This window comes from Peromyscus leucopus, unplaced genomic scaffold, assembly GCF_004664715.2.
Source record: "Peromyscus leucopus breed LL Stock unplaced genomic scaffold, UCI_PerLeu_2.1 scaffold_1690, whole genome shotgun sequence".
Taxonomy (NCBI): Eukaryota; Metazoa; Chordata; class Mammalia; order Rodentia; family Cricetidae; genus Peromyscus; species Peromyscus leucopus.
The window spans coordinates 4,165-22,122 of NW_023504876.1; the positions used below are offsets into that span (position 1 = coordinate 4,165).

General features: G+C 36.5%; 1 pseudogene; it reads right to left on the reverse strand.

Annotated features, from left to right (window-relative positions):
* Positions 1-8,778: 8,778 nt before the first annotated feature.
* Positions 8,779-16,463, reverse strand: LOC114689345 (annotated as a pseudogene).
* Positions 16,464-17,958: the final 1,495 nt, after the last annotated feature.

A 17,958-nucleotide genomic window follows, 5' to 3' on the forward strand; every position in this document is an offset into this window, starting at 1 on the left:
CACCTGCACTCAGGCCCATGGTCCTGATCATCCTCTATTCGGACCTGCTGGGTAAAGCCATGAGAAACCGAGAACGGGCTCCACAGCCTCCCCAATTCAAGGTCTCCCGTGGGGAGTCAGCAGAGCCTGATATATTCAGTTGAGGCAGGTCCAAGCCCCTCCTCCCTGCACCAAGGCAGCACAAAGTGTCTCACCATAGGCACTAGGCTCCAAAACACCAGCTCATGCACTAAGGACCAGTCCTGATCCACTGCCGGGGGAGGCAGGAGGCTAAATAGTTCCAGCTAAAAACAACTGTCTCGCTTATCCAGAGGGCTTAGTCCAGTACCATGGGGACTCCACAGTTCATGTGTTTTCACAAGTTTGGCTAGCTGGCTCTGCACTTTTTCCAGTCATGGTCTCGATATCTCTTGGTGATAGAACCCCCTCCTCGCTCTTGTCAATTGGACTCCTGGAGCTACACCTACAACCTGGCCATGGATCTCTGCATCTGCTTCCATCAGTCAATGGATGAGACTTCTATGATGACAGTTAGGGTATTCAGCCATCTGATCACCAGAGTAGGTCAGCTCAGTCACCTTCTCAACCATTGCCAGTAGTTTACAGGCGAGTTATCTTTGTGGATTCCTGGGAACCTCCCTAACCCTCTGCTTGTCCCTATTGCTATGGTGCCTTCATTTATATTAGTATCTCTTTCCTTGTTCTCTGACTCTGTTCCTGTTCCAGCTCGAACCTCCCGCTCCCCTAAGCTCTCATTTGCCTGTCCCTTGCCATCTATTACCCTCCATCACCCCCAGTTTTCTCACGTAGATCTCCTCCATTTCTCCTTTGCTGGGTGATCCATATGTCCGTACTAGGGTCCTCCTTACTAGCTAGCCTCCCTGGAGCTGTGGGTTGCATTCTGGATATCATTTGCTTTATCTAGTATCACTTATAAGTGAGTACGTACCATGTTTGTCATTCTGAGTCTGGGTAAAATCACTCAGGATTATATTTTCTATTTATTTTTTGTTGTTTTTGAGACAGGGTTTCTCTGTGTAGCTTTGCGCCTTTCCTGGAAGTCAAGGTATTTTATATTATTTGTGGCTATTGTAAAGTGTGATGTTTCTCTTATTTCTTTCTCAGCCCATTTGTCATTTGTATATAGGAAGGCTACTGATTTTTTTGAGTTAATCTTGTATTCTGAATGTTCTGAAGGTGTTTATCAGCTGTAAGTGTACCTTGGTCCAATTGTTTAGGTCACTTATGTATACTATCTGCAAATAGTTAAAGTTTGATTTCTTCCTTTCCAATTTGTATCCTCTTGATCTCCTTTTATTGTCTTACTGCTCTAGCTAGAACTTCAAGTACTATATGGAATAAATACTTGGAGAGTGCCCAGCCTTGTCTTGTTCCTGATTTTAGAGGAATCACTTTGAGTTTCTCTCCATTAAATTTGATGTCCAAGATGGGGAACATGGAAGCCAGATCTGCTGAGACTTCATGTTCTGATTCTCACACAAATCTAGTCTATTTTATTCAGAGGTTCATAGTATATATAGGGCCAAGGAAACCTTCAGCTTGAATCTCTCTGTTTCGGGTTTATGTGAGAATGTGGTGATATATTGTTTCCCCCAGTATATTGTATCTCCCAGTAGAATTTATCTAAGGATCAGAGGAAACAGCTAGCCACTATATTAGCATAGAAATCAGGCAATGATAGCACACACCTTTAATCCTATCATTTGGGAAGCAGGGATCTGTCTGGATTTCTGTGAGTTAAAGGCCACACTAGGAACAGAGCCAGGCATGGTGATACATGCCTTTAATCCCAGCATTATCCATTGAGGTCTTGAGGTCTGTACAGACAGACAGGAAGTGACAGAGTTGGACAGAAAGAAGAAGTGATGTAGCTGGGCTCAGAGAGCAAATAAAAGAATGGAGAAGAAAGGCATTCAGGTGTGGGCAGACAGGAAGTAGCTTGCTTTGGAAGCTGTAGAATTGGTAAGGTGAAGATAGCTGTGGCTTTTCCTGTTCCTCTGATCTCTCTCAGGCTTTAACCCCAATTTCTGGCTCTTGGTTTTGTCTTTAATGAGACCATTTAGCAATTTTTCTACAATTGGTGCTCCAATGATTGTGGCAAGAATTCAATAAAAACCTACTTGTGGCCTTACAGGTCCCTCGCTCAGACCTGAGCTGCATGGCTCATTCCATAGCTGCACACAGCTGCATCTGCACTCTACCTTGCCTGGATGAGTCTCTTTGACTTTTTTTCTCCTGGCAGGTGTGAGCTCTCTCTGGATTCTCATCTCAGACTGCCATCACACTACATAGCTGCTTTGAAATTCCCTCAGATTTCTACTGTTCTATGTAGTCAACAGTCTTGGTAAGTCAATAGAGATATGTTTAAGGGAGAAATTAGTTAAAAGAGAATTTTTCCCATATTAAAAAATGTGAAACATTTTTACAATTGATGGAATTTAGTCTCTGTTTGATAAAACATTGGTCATTCTGAAAGTGGAACAATGAGATAAGAGGATAATTAGTGTTGATAGAATGTATGTAACATAAATTGTGGATATTATTTGTTTGGTATTTTTATTTTAGAATTAAAATGTTGGCCAATTTGATTGTGAAGATAAAAGCTTTAGAAAAACCTGTAAAAATGAATTATAGAAAAAGTCCGACTCAGACAAAAGAATTTAAAGGTGAACCTATCTCAGGATTGAATTATATGGTTACAGAGAAAGAGCCTGTTTTCAAGCAACCAAATTTAATCTACCCAGTAACATTACAGGAACTGACAAAAGGGAAATGTGTATGAGCTAACTGGACTCCAGCTTTTGAAACTGCAAGTAAAGCATTCAAGGGGGTAATTGGGCCATTAAAGGCAAGCAAGACCATCCAATTAAAAAGTAACTTATACCACTAACAAATGCTTTTCATTTAATCAGATATAACTTTCCAAAAAGGAAAATCTCTAAAGTTAGGCTTGGAGAAGATTTTGGGGGGGTTTTGTTGTTGTTGTTGTTGTTTGATGATTCCAGATGGACAATAATAATAATAATAACACTAAGATGACAAACATACCCGAAGATCAGCTTTGGACTACAAACTGCTCAGGACAATTTTGAGACAGCAAGCTGAGGTGATCCAGCTTCACAGATTAATCAAGCAAGGATTTGATAGAAGCCCTGTACTTTTGCATTATGCAGAGGCTGGACAGCATATGATACAGCTACCTCTCCCAGGACTTGACAACTAATCCAAAACTTTTGTTTTCAGGATCCCCTAAAGATGTCAGCACCCCCAATAGTGCAGGAAGCAATTTTGAGAACACAATGACCACATTCCAAAGAGGTGAGGCAGGTAGTGTTTTGTCTTTCAGTGTGTTTTGGATAATTGTCATTGTCTAGAATGGTTGCTTACAAGTTGTTATTGTTATTGATCAGAAAAAATACTAAACAATGGAGGCTAGATTTAAGGTTCTTATTTTTAAAAAAAGAAAAAGAAAAAAAAGGATACAGATAAGAGGTAGACCAGTGAATCTGCTCTGAAAAAAAGTTATACAAATGATAGAATAAAGATAAGATTATTGTATCTACTCCAAAAACAAAAAAGAGGATGAGATATGATATAGATAAAAAGGTAGATTATTGAATCTACTTTTAAAAGGCAACTACTAGTTTTAAATATTTTACATTGGATTGGATTTTTGTGTATATATACATATTATGTATATTGCTTCAAATCTGAGGTTGAATTTTATAGATATGATAAGATAAAAAGGTAGATTATTGAATCTTATTTTAGAAAGCAACTACAAGTTTTAAATATTTTACATTGGATTGGAGGTTTATATATCCTATAAAAGTTATGCATAATGATGGCAATTTGAGATTGATATATTATACATATATTTCTAACCTTCTTGAGGATATTGTACCTATACAGTTCATTTAACAATGTAATGCAATTTGATAATACTTGAAAGTTATTATTACCAATGATTAGGATATAAAGAAATGAAAGTTAGTAATTAGATATTACAATTGAGCTTGTAGTCATATTTGGTATGTTTTCATGGTGAAAAAGAGATGTATATTCAATAGACAGGTAATCTTCAAACCCTAAAGAGATCTGCATAATATGGTATTTTAAATAATTTTATAACATAGATTTTTTTCTTTTCTTTTTTTTTTTTGATAATGAGACATATCTGTGCCTGGCAGCACTGACCAACTTTAGAGAAGATAAGGGCATTGAAGAACCTCCACATGGAGTTTACTTTCACTGTGGCAAAGGTTAACAGCTAAGCAAAAAAGTGCCCTCACATCGATTGCGGACAGTATGCTATTCAATGCAAACAAGCAGGACACAAAACAAAAGACAGCCAATCCTTACCAAGACAAGTGTGGTTGCAGTTTTGGCAACAGGTGTCCTCTGAGATCAGAGCAATATGGCACCATCGCTGAAGTGGCTTTGCAATCCAGAAAAGGTACAGTGCCCCTTTCTTCAAAGGCAGCTGAACAGGCAGTGGGCAGATGGATCCTGGTGTGTAGTGGAACAGTAGCTGGAACAGTCATTCTTGTAAGAATCTATACTGATGAAGTCTGGCCTCTCAATAGTAGACTGGCATTTAATAAAGGAGATGAAGCCACCCACAATTTGAGAAGAATGGTAAGCAAAATTCCAAAAATACCTACAATTGCCAGTATTTAAAATCCTGAATCATTGCAGGACACTGGCAGAATTCAAGTTTATCTGGTACATGGAACACTTGCACTGATTGTTTGGTCAAGCTGTAGGCATTGCATACATCCTGCTTCACAAATGAGTCTGTCAGATATTCTAAGCCTGTTAGACAAATATGATGCCACAGCATTGCAGAGAACCCTCAGGTCTAGGAAGCTGGCTGTTTCTGTCATAACTCACATTTTTTGGGGAGTCACTTGTTTGCACTTCCTGTTTTACTAGGTAATATTTCCTTCTCAAGTCTCTGAAAGAGTTGAAGATTAGATAGTTTTAGGAACAGTTTTCCTTGATAGCAATTTCACAAAAGAAACTCACTATGAGGTGTAAAATGTGTAAGTTTGAAAGACATAAAAGATATTTTCTGTTGGTAATATAAGTTAGGATGGAAAGTAAATTAGGTGCATTTTGGGCACACTAAAATAAGATAGATAATGAAGTTTTTCTCTGAATTTGTCAAATGCAAATGGATTAGGCATTGTTAATGTATTTATTGCTTGTATATATTGTATATACTTATTATTCTTCTTGTGTATTTATTCTTATATTAGATATAATTTTTTTATTTTTTTATTTTTTAGTAGACAACAAAAGGGGGAAAGTGGGGATATATTGTGGCCCTCAATATATTGCATTCTTATTTTTATTTTATTGTCTGATACTTGGGATTTTATATTATCACTAGGACTTATCATCTCCTCTTCAGATCTGTCACATGTATGTTTAACTTACAATTCATGTCAGTATGATAGAAATCAAAACACCTTGCATTTTCATTATTTGAGAGAAAAATGTGGAAATTTGAACAAATGGACATTGATATGAGTGAGATCATAGAAATTCGGATGCAGAACAATGACCTTGAGTCAGACTGCATCTGAGTTCACATTAATTTGTATATTAATTATCTTATAAAATAATGGGTTCACTTAGAATACTTATGCAGGAGGTTGGATTTTATTGGTTCTACTCTCCATTTTCTAATCATTTAGACATCCTTGGAGTACCCTTCTGCCTCATTCTACTTACATCCTTCCATTTTAAATGTGTCCTGTCTCCAGTTCTTTCTGTAAAGCTGTGTGTTCTTCCCTAGGGAAGACTGTTTCTTCTGCAATCAGAATTCCTTACTTACCATTTCTCCCTTTGAACTTTACATAACAACTTCTCTTATACTGGAGCAAAACTTTAGGGAGATTTTCAGAATAGTTTTAACTCAGGGTCTCTGGGTGTTATTTCTAAAACAAATGTTCTTTCTAGCAGGAGGAACATAAATTCTAGTATTTTAGAAGATTCTTGGACAACTACTCAGAAATTTGTTTCCCATGTCAGGTGTTTATAATTTTTAGGTGCTCTATTGCTCTTATGAGGACCATTAAGTTAGATGAGAAATTACCATATGTATTATTTATATATATTTATTCATAGACCTTGGTAGATGTAACCAACCGTCTTATTAAATAAGAAACACAGAACCAATGCAAAGAAGAAAGCCAAGAGGTCAGAGGTAAGAGCTAAAACCTTACCCTTCCCCCTGCGGTAGTCTTACCTCTCTGAACCAGAGCTACTTCCTGTGTGTCTGTGTTTTTATAGTGTTTCTGTTCTGCCTTCTATTGGTTGTAAACCCAACCACAGGCTTTGTCACGGCCTGTCTGTAAAGACCTCCAGGTTTTCTATGATTGGTATTGAGATTAAAGGCATGTGTATCCAATACTGGCTGTATCCCTGAACACACAGAGACTTACCTAGCTCTGCCTACCAAGTGCTGGGATTACAGGTGTACGCCACCACTGCCCTGCTTTCCTCTGGCTTGCTAATAGCTCTGACCCCCGGCATACAAATAATATTTTAATACAAATAAAGCATCACCATACCACTGAGTTTGTTTTCTGTTGGCAATCTAACGCTAGTTTTACAGTCTATACTTAGAAGTAGTTTTGGTTTCACCAGTGAGACTCTCATAGAGAAAACTAAAACTTCATTGATAATTGGTTAGTAATTAGAAATAGATACTGTGCTAGGAATAGAGGAATGTGTACATTCCCCTTTTAGCTGAAGGACCTCATCTGGGACAGACAAGAGCAGGCCCTGTTGATGTTGCTTTCATCTCTGTTAGATCATATGTGCATCTGTCTTGTTGATGTCGATGGCTTTTTCTCTTAGTGTCCTGTATTCCTTCTGCTGCCTACATTCTTTCTGCCTCATATGCCACAGTGTTCCATGTGCCCTGAGCAAGGGACTAGAGGGAGGCACACAGTTTAGGGCTGAGAATCCCAACAATGTCTATCACTTTTTAGCATAATGCCTGGCTGTGGAACTCTGTATTTTCTCTCATCTGCTGCAGGAGGAAGCCTCTCTGATAATAATTAAGGAAGGCACTGTTATATATCAGAATGTCACTAGGAGTCATTTTATTGTTATATTCCTCTGGTAGAACTGTAGTACTTGGTATTATTCTGGGTCCTTTTGCTGTCTAACTTCAGGTGCATGGTCATGAAACAGTGTCAGGTATGTTTTCCAGTTCATGGTGTGGACCTTAAGTCAAATCAGATGTTGGTTGGTTGCTGCATGAATGTCTATGACACTACAGCACTACCATGACTTGCAAGCCGGACACCAGTGTGAGAATGTGTGTGTGTGTGTGTATTAAGTTTAACATGTATTGAATATACTTTAGATTGTTCTTTCATTGTTTTTATTTGTTTTGTTTTACTCTAGTTGAATGTTTTTCATAGTTTGTTTCCAAAATGGAGAAAAAGAGGTCAGGAAGTGGGGGGTGTGTGCATTTAAGGAAGATCTTGGGTTACAATCCATGATCACCACATATTGTACAAGAAAATATATTTTGAAAATTTACCCATTCCAAAAAAAAAGAGGCCAGTCGGTGGTGGCACACGCCTTTAATCCCAGCACTTGTGAGGCAGAACCAAAATCTCTGTGAGTTTGAGGCCAGCCTGGGCTACCAAGTGAGTCACAGGAAAGGCACAAAACTACACACAGAAACCCTGTCTCAGAAAAAAAAGTTACCCTGATGAACAAGTTTTCAATGATGGAATCTGTTTGTTTGCAACTTAAATATAGTGATTCACATAATTTAACCTCCATTTTATTCTTGAAATTTTACAACATGGAAACTATAAAAAGACTGATTACTGGTAAATGACAAGATACAAGGTATACAGCATGTGATGTCTTTCACGTTTATATAAATATACATTAGACTAGAAATAAGAAGAGCCATAAATGTTGTTCCCAAAGAATTATTTATCAGTTATGACATGTTGATAAAATGTAGAGGAATGGGTACTCATAAATGTACAGTAGTCACATAATACAGAGTTTCAGCTGAAAGAATATAGGGCAGTTTATCAAAAATGAAGAACTGTGAAGGGCTGAGTACAGAAAATCTTTAGGTATGTGTGTCAAATTAGATGTGAAGACAGGTTGTACAGAACCATTTATAGCAGAGAGTTGAAGAATGTTTGTGTATTTAACATAAAATTTATGTAATTTGACTTCTTGGGTAAGTACTTGATTAACTCAAATCTGACATTAGCCTATAATTAAAAAATGTATTGGTCTGTGTTCTACTCACTACACGGCTCATTATGTAATTAAAAAAGGTAGTAATTCCTTCCTGTCAAAAGTGTATTAATTTTTTAATATGTGCTTTTCTTCATAGAAGCAGCATACATGAACTGTAAGCTTGATGAATCCAGGAAACCTATCAAGGGCATAAAAATACATGGAAATGTATGATATATGTGGTGTTACAATGTGAAACATAATGTTATACTGTGTTGATGAGGTGAAGAATACATACACATCTCAATCATCTCTCATATAATATAGAGAGCACAATAATTTTTATGAATTCAACTTTCTAATTTACAGAAATTTGTAAATAATATTAGAATTGAGAGAATAAAGATGGATTCTATCAAAAGAAATCAATACATATAAAATCTTAAATCACTATTTTATCTGTGACAACTGAAACCTTGGTGATAAACAAGATGGAAGACTTCTCTATAATAAGAAAAACATGGACTATGCCGCAAAATTGACTTTTCCCTTAAAATGTCCTTTGTTCCTAACATGATGAAGCACATTTCTATGTGGTCTGAACAAAATAATATGGCACTTGGGGATAAAGATGCAACCTAGGAGACCTGCACTGGAAGACAAGATAGAGAAGACTTCCATGGCCACAGTGATTTTCCCCTTGGTGCTGTAATAGACAGGGAGGAAGGTGACCCACACGCTGAAGAACACCAACATGCTGAAACTGATGAACTTGGCTTCATTGAATGTGTCAGGCAGGTTCCTGGACAGGTAAGCCATAGTGTAGCTCCCAAGTGCCATGGAGCAGAGGTATGCCAGGACAGAATGGAAGGCAATAGTGGAGCCCTTGTTGCATAGAATAATTATGTGTCCATGTTCAGAGTAAGCATCTGAGTCAATAAAGGGAGGAGAGGTGCTCAGCCAAATTCCACAGAGCACAAGTTGGATGAGGGTGCAGACAGGAATGATAAGATTAGTAGCCCTGGATATCATTATCCACCTTTTCAGTCTCCCTGGAAATTTGATCTTGAAAGCCAGAACCACAGTAACAGTTTTGGCCAAGACTGTGGAGTGAGCCACTGTGAATAAAACTGCAAATGTGTATTGCTGCAGGATACAGGTGGCTGTGTTGGGATGGCCAATGAATAGCAATGGACAAAGAAAACAGAAGATCAGAGTGATGAGCAGGATGTAAGAGAGAGTCTGATTGTTGGCCTTGACAATGGGAGTGTGGTGGTACTTCACAAAGATACCAAGAACACCAGCTGTTAGGGCAGAGAAGCCCAGGGCGAGGTAGGTGAGTGCCTTCCCCAAAGGGTCTTCATAAGACAGAAAAGTCACTGCTTTCTGGAGGCAGTTGTTCTGCTCTGTGTTTGCATATTGACTTTCTGGACAGCTCACACAATGATCCATATCTACTGAGGAATTAAACTTATTGTGAGTCTCTGCACAGGTTCTCATTTGATCCCAAGCCACTTCCAAGCACTAGCTCTCTGGCAGTTACCCACATTTCCTTTTCATGTTTCAGACTCAAGTAAATAAGTGTTAAATAGTGATGATTACCAAATGATATCTAATCAGCAATTCCACATCGATACTGACAAGTCTGTCCTTTTCATTGTTATATTTAAATATATTTTCAATTAAGTGATAATTTGTATTTTTTATATTGCCATAAACTATTGAATTAAATTACATAAGCCTAACTTGATCATATCATCATGTCTTTCTGTATTTCCTTGTGTGACTTTTTCATGTGAGTTAAGTAAAAATTACATGCTTTGGTATGTCTTTCTTTTAATGTTTTTCTCAGTCCTAATATCAAAACTTATCTATTTACATTGAATTTATTGAATTCTTTAAACTTTTCATTCTCTGATAATTCTTGTGGGAATGACAATTATCAGATTCTTGAAAGATGGAAAAAATCCCTTTGTGGATCTGTTTAATCATTCCCAAGGAGAAAATATCTGTTGAACAGATAGATATGAAACTCTGGGTTTAGTCTTAGTTGATCATGGAATAAGTTCTGTGATACTTTATCATTTATAATTTGTACATTTTACCTTGAATTCAAGAGATATAAATGTCAATCTATTTATTACATATTTTCATTAAAATATTTCCATTTCATACTTCAATTAAAATACTTGATATTTTTGCAAAGTGAAATTTGCATTTTAATTCGTGTTGAAAATTCTAATTAAAAATCTATTGAATTCATCTTTTTGCTAGAGTCTGTAGCATCCTTTATTCCATTACCAGCATTTTATTTGTTTCTTCCAGATGTGCCTTCCTGTTGTGCTCACACTCCCAAGGCAATTTGTCTCTACTATATTCCATGTGTTTATTTATAATGGTTTCTAACAAATGATGAATGATTCATCTGTGCAACTCCACATATTATTTTGTAAATGCACAGGGTACATAAGTCATGATACACATTAAATAAAGATTTAAATATGATTTTTAAAATATAGATATACCTCACTCTATAGGATTTGAGGTTTTGGATTCATTATTTTGAAATATTTAGCATTTATGTTGTATATTATTCTTTCTTACTTGTAATAATTTAAAGTATCTACTTAAACTACAAACATCTAGAATTTGATATTGATGTTTTTAGTTTTCTCCAATGAATAAAATTAGCATGTTCATGTACTTACCATGGCCCTAATGTACACAGAGTACCTATACGCACATTAAGTCTTTGATGATCTGTATATTCTGTCTCATTATGAATGGTTTAAAATTGGTAAATTAAAGCCACCAAATAATTTGTAAGTTTCTATCTTTATGAAATAAAGTTAAAACATCTGTGTATTCAGGAAAAACATTGTTACTCAAAGTATTCCAATTAATATATGAAAAATTCTCACTAGACATTAATGCTGAAGAATCCTCATTAATTTCCTCTCCATATTCAACATTGTGTTTGTGTGTGCTTTGAACATTCAGTGTTCTCAATTGTCTCATGCCTATTTTCTTGTCTTTGGATATATTCTGACATAAAGTTCCTCTACTTTGTCCACCTATTCCTGGAAAAGAGGATTCTTCAAATTTAGTGTCCTACCTTGTTAAAAGACCAAGGGTTTGCATTTATGCATGGCTTATTGACAATAGCATCATTACAGAAGTCATGATTGGCCATTTCAAATAGTTTTCATGAGGCATTGTCCTATAATTTACCTCTTCTAGGTTTAATAATGCTTCCATTAACTTGTTTAAAAACAGAGACAATTGTATGCAATGAATCAATGAGTACTTACTACATCCTTTAGCTTATGTTAATCAAATTCACAGAAAAGTTATAAAAATCTAGATTCAAATTCATGATACATAGCAACTATTGATTTAAAATAATTGTGTTCAATAAAAGATTCTCATAATAGGTTATTGACATACTTCCCTAGTGGTTATTATAGTCTGGTCCACAACACGTTTTAGATTTAATATCTAAGTTACTGAAGCATATCCCAATCCATGGACATTATGGTCCTTGAATTTTTAATACTCATATGGGGATGGAGGAAAAATAGGAAGAAAGATACACTTTAAGGGAATGTTGAATGTTATTTTACTAGAAATCAAAATACGAAAGTAGATAAAAGGTTCTGGGTTCAAATACTCTTTTTTTGTTTTTGTTTTTGTTTTTCGAGACAGGGTTTCTCTGTGTAGCTTTGTGACTTTCCTGGACTCACTTGGTAGCCCAGGCTGGCCTCGAACTCACAGAGATCTGCCTGCCTCTGTCTCCCGAATGCTGGGATTAAAGGCGTGCTCCACCGCCACCACCACCACCCAGCAGGAGGACCTAGCTTCAGTTTCAAGCACCCACAGAAATATCAATGCTATCTATGCCTCCATCACCAGGAGTTCTGAACACCTCTTCTAACTTATGTGCACTAAGCATGTACATATGCACATACATCTATGCAGGCAAAACACTCACAGATAAAACAAAAGGAAAAAGAATCTAAAACAAGACATATTAAAATATGTCCACATTTAAATCAAATATGATCTTTCTGATCACATCTGATAAACCTAGAACCATGACTGAAATTATGCAATGAGTGGCATAAGGGTCCAATCCTTAAATATGTGCTAATCATGAGCTAAATATGCTTTGAAATGCAAGAAAATTCAGTATTTATAATGTGTGTGTTTGTGCATGCGTGTGTGTGTGTGCGTGTGTGTGTGTGTGTGTGTGTGTGTGTGTGTGTGTGTGAGTGTGTGTGTTTTAAATGCCATGGTGAAATAAAGCAGTCTATTCTGTGACTGGTAAATTTGTTCTCTGAAAGGAACAATGGCTCCAGTGGATCAAATATATGAATCAAGTATGAGATTCAACAGCCTGAGCACCATTTAAAATGATGATAAAATGAACCACATTATTTTTACTTCTAAGTGAAAAAAACCACAGGACTTATCTCTACTTTGCCTTTACAGAACTTCTCAGATTAGAAATTGCAGAACATGGTGGAGAGGTGGGGAATATGCCAGTTAGACTGACACTTACCTGTCTCATTGGAAATCTCATTGTCTGGACAACGAGTGCAATCATAGCAGCAGGCAGCCTTGCCCTCCTGGGGTGATTTCCTGAATCCAGGAACACAGCTCTCACTGCACACAGAGTGAGGAAGCTGGGAATTAAATAGTGAAAAGGAAATACTCAGGAGTGTATAGTTTTAAAACAAAAAAAAATATTTTTTCTTAATATTGGACAATGAGATGGCAAGTTTTTATAATTATTCTTTGCACATTCTTGTTTTGATGCTTCTAATTTCAATATAATATATACATGAAGATCAATGTGTTTAAATAATGGTCTAGAGATAATAGAAATCTGAACAATTGTGAAAATATAAGAGGTTGGGCAAAATAAGAAATTTGCTAACTGAGTACATGTTTCAATGGGCAACTGTAATGCCTTCCTCTTCTTGTTGTATACTTCATGACTGCTAGAGTGAGAGTATCATTGTTTCCCAATGGTCATGGTTAATTCACATTTGTTTACTAGACAGGACTCAGAGTTAGTATATAAACTTCTCTCTGTGACTTTCTTTGAGAGATGATCTACATTAAGGTATTTGAAATGGGAAGACATATTCGATAATTAGGTATTCCATTTCATTGGATGTAGTTAAGGACAGGAAAAAAATGGAAAAAGTATGAAAAATGAGTGTTCACATTTGCCTACATTCTGACTGGAGATACAACATGACACACTTTCTCAGCCTCCTGCCATGAATGCCTGAATCATTATGAACTGCTCACACCAAGTGTGAACAATAAATAAATGTTTTTAAGTTATGTCAGCCTATATTTTTTTGGTTGTTTGACAAATTGTTTCTTTTTTCATGAGGAAGATATGTAATTAACCCATGTACATGTGCCCTCTATGCTACAGTGCATTTCCAGGCGATGAAAGCAAAATGATCGTGTCCTGATATTTCCTAATCTTGGAGTCAAATTACTACTCATGTCAAGTGGTTTGAGGACAGGAATGTAAATTCAATGAATAGACACTGTATTTATTATTGGAAAAATGTGTCCAAAGATAAAAGTATGGAAAAACAATCACATGTTGTATAAGTCAACAAAAACTTTCTCAAATGACAGTAGTTTTGGGCATGCAGATGAGCATTCAGTAAGAAACCAACAATCTTACATCCACAAACAAATCTCTATTGACATAAGGATCAAAACAACGAGATAAGATCCAGCCCACCTCTGCAAATCTTATACCCCACTGTATCATATGGTCAGACAGAAACAGTTCTTGGCCCTGTGGAGCATTTGGAGAAAATGTTCCAACTTTTATCTTTTGTCTGAGACCATCTGGAAAATTCCAGAGGTTGAAAATATCATAGTCTACATGAAATTTCCTTTGTGAATCCAAAACTATAAGTTTTTCGGCACCATTTTTGAAATGGATATTCTTGAGATAAGGGTGTACCTAGAAAAAATATAGAACTTTATGATGAATTTATTCCCAGAAAGGCTCAACAGAATCCAATGAAGGTATAGGTCCCAAATCCCTGACATTAATTGGAAGCTATACCAAGCTATCAACATTTTAATGGATGAAGACTAAAGTTGAATATATCATGTTTTTAGACTATTATTTCAAAAGAAAGAATTCACACATGCTTACACAATAACAAGTAGACAAACAAAAATATTTACTCCATGAATGTTGATTCACACAAATTCCAAAACCTTGAAGTGCTAGCCACATCCAAATATTTAAGTAATCTACTCAAAGTTTCAGTTTGTAAATTGGGGTGTTCATGTTCAAAATGTAATAAAATGGTCAGTTAGGAATCATAACCATAAATTCAGAATGTAAACTTTAAGGATCTAATAGCATTTGACATTTTAGGATCTAATTCTCCTATTTCTGTTCGGAAGTATGCTTTAAAATAATGGGGTTTCAAAAGAGGATAGCAAGATTCTTATGTTAATTGTAACACAAAGTAGATGATGAGATACACACATTTAAATATTCTTATCACCACCCATTCAACATGAACAATAACACATGTGTCCACAAAGACTTCTAGATGATGAATTTTATACAGTCTCTCAGGCACTTTTGTGTAAAACCTGCCACTGTATACAATCATGTAGTGTGTTCTTTAGAAACCTCAGTATGTCACAGGGCTATGTATAAAATATACAGGAAGAGAAAATTAACCTCCCAAGGGTAGGTATTTACCGCCCGATTGCTATGATGGTGGATTTCTACTTGTTTGACAGTCATCTCATGGAGACTGTGAGCCACAGCATATACAGAATTATATACATTGTAACTCTCTTCACTCATGTCCATTTCCAAAGCATTTCCAGGCAACATTTCCAAAGAAGCATTGGGGAGACAGTTAACCAAACTTTTACAATCAGGTCCAGAAAAAGAGCAATTGAAATATGTGTTCCAAAGAAGAGCAAGGATATGATCTCCCGGATATTTGGAAGGCTTGTATGTCTGGATAAACTTCCTAAAATCAGAAATCTCAGCATGGTGTTGTGCAAAAATGAGACTACCATGGAATGGATCAAATATGAAATAAAGAACATCAGTAGTTACATCCCATTGTGACTTTATGATCCAGACTTTCCAAGCACTTGAATGTATACTTATATATATTATTATAGCATTAAAGATTTTAGTGACATCATAAATGATAACCACATTTGCAGATGATTTCAGGATCTGTGGATGCAATTGTTCTGGATTTAAAGTCAGAGTACATCCAGTTGAATGGAATCATTTCTCAAAAAGCTACACACACTCTGTTTCCTATCCATCTCTCCTCTCAAGTTCGATAGAAATCTCAGCTGCATTGTGGTCATCTATGAGAACCACTCCCACCCAGGTCCAGCTAAAATGAACCATCAAAATCACAAAGCCATGTGACAGAAATATGTCCCTGGGTGCTGTCTGGTAGAGAGAAGAAAACTGGCCTCTGTCACTTTTAGGATTGTGTCATATCGCCCAAAAGTAATCTAAAGAAATTTCCAAATAGGAACAAGAGTGAAAAGATTGACATAGAATACAGTCTTAAACCTGAGGTGACACTTTTGATTGGTATAGACTTACTTCTGCTCATAGGTATTTTAAACTCCCATCCTTTCTCTGGAGACATTTATGAAGAATTCGTCACAAAGAAACAGAGTTTTCTAAACACTGACTATAAGCTCCACCCTCTTTCTCTTCTCTCTCGTAAGCAAAGTATATAAGAACATATAAACAAATGCCTGATTTATTCTCCAATAGATGAAAGTCACAGCCTCACTTCTTCACATTTGAAAACACCTGAAATGTCTCCAGTTTAATATGAGTTTCTTGTTCCCTCACAGCCATGTACCTCACCTGTGGATATTTGTAAAGATTCAGTAGTCTCCCAATTTGTCATGGACGTTTCCCATGATGTTCCTGTCAGTAAAGCAGCAGGCTTGTTCTCCTTCTACATGTGTAATTGGGGATATTTATTCTCATTCCTATGAGGAAAAGTAAAGTTTCCCGCAGAATATCCAGGTGATTGTTTCTGACATTATATAGCTCAAATCCTAGAGATGTGTTGGGTAAGATATGAGTGTTCCTGTTGATCTCCTCAATGGCAAACATGAAGGCCAAAGAAAACTGGTAGCTCCTCAATTTGAACCTGGAGAGAAAGATTGCCAATACTTATGATGGGGACTCACATCATATCTTTAGGTAAGGTGTTGGGCCACATCCTGATGATATAGTAACAATGGCTTTTATATTGTCAATATTATATATCTACAAACAATTTTTGTCATCAGGTTAATGAATATAGTTTCATTGTCATGGTATATAAGGTTAGTGATGTTTTAATTAAATTTCTGGACTGGAACATTGACCTGGACTGATATAAACCTTGGAATCTCTAGGATGGAAAACAAAAAACATGATTCTTTGATGCTCTATAGTGAAATAACCAGGAGAGGGACACTTCCATCCTTTAAGCCTCAATTGTTCCGTCCTATAAAAACTCCAAGGCTCCCACACCACCTTCACTCTATCTGTATATAGATGGAGACTGCAGCCTTTCAGTTCTTCTGATTAAAGACCAATGACGCTTATGGGGATGTCTGCCTGTGTCACATGCATCAACCCCAAGCAATCTTGGATATGAACCTGGCAGGGGTTATAGCTACCCAAATCCCATGCACATCTCTCTTTGAACAACCTTCCTCTCTCCCATTGCCAATCCCAACTCCTTTCTAAGAGCCATACAATGAAGAACAGAATGACTGAGTGAGTTTTCCCGTAGTTTAAACAGCCTTAGTCATGACTTAAACCCCTCTTGGGTACTTTGTCGCTATATTTGTTTTATTTTCCTCTGTTCCTGCCTCTTTCTTTATTCTTTCAACTATGTTCTTACCTCTCCCACAGCAAAGTGACCCACACAAACTACACACAACAGCTTTACATAGCCCTGATAAATAGATGAATTATGTTACTACTCTCCAGCTGAGTTTTCATTTTGAAACAGGAAAATATGACATGGTTTATTGAAACATGACTTGAGTATCCTTATCAAATGAAAGCAACTATGTAGCTTGTCCTTGCTAACATTGTAATGGTATGATAAAGTATGCATTTTGCCCCCATGTGACCTCTATACATCTTGGTACATGTGACCCTTTGGACAGTCCCAAAATGGTGCCACACTATATATGTCAGTCTCATTGAGTCCAATGGGAATCCCATGAATCCATTTAACATATCGAGAATGGAGAAAAAATATCTAACAACTCTATTGTGTTTTTTTTTTTTTTTACATGTTTAAATATATTTCCCTTCTGTTTTTTTGGAATTAATAGGTTTTCATCGATATCTAACACTATTAACTGGCTTCTAAAGAAGATTCGCTAAACTAGTAAATCCAATCAAAGAACTTCTCTAAAGGATAAATGTGACCCATCTTGTGGGAGAAGAAAACAAAGCTGCAAGCCAGAGGAAGAGAGTGCCTGGCTAATGGTCAGGTGCCAGGAGGAGGAGGCTCCTTCTACTGGGGTCTAAAGTCAACCGAACTTCACTGTTAAATTCTGAACTGGAATTCCAAAGTTCAATTTTCCCTTTAGTATCTTCTATAAATTGAAGATTTAAAATAGGTCTTTGCCCGCTTAAGA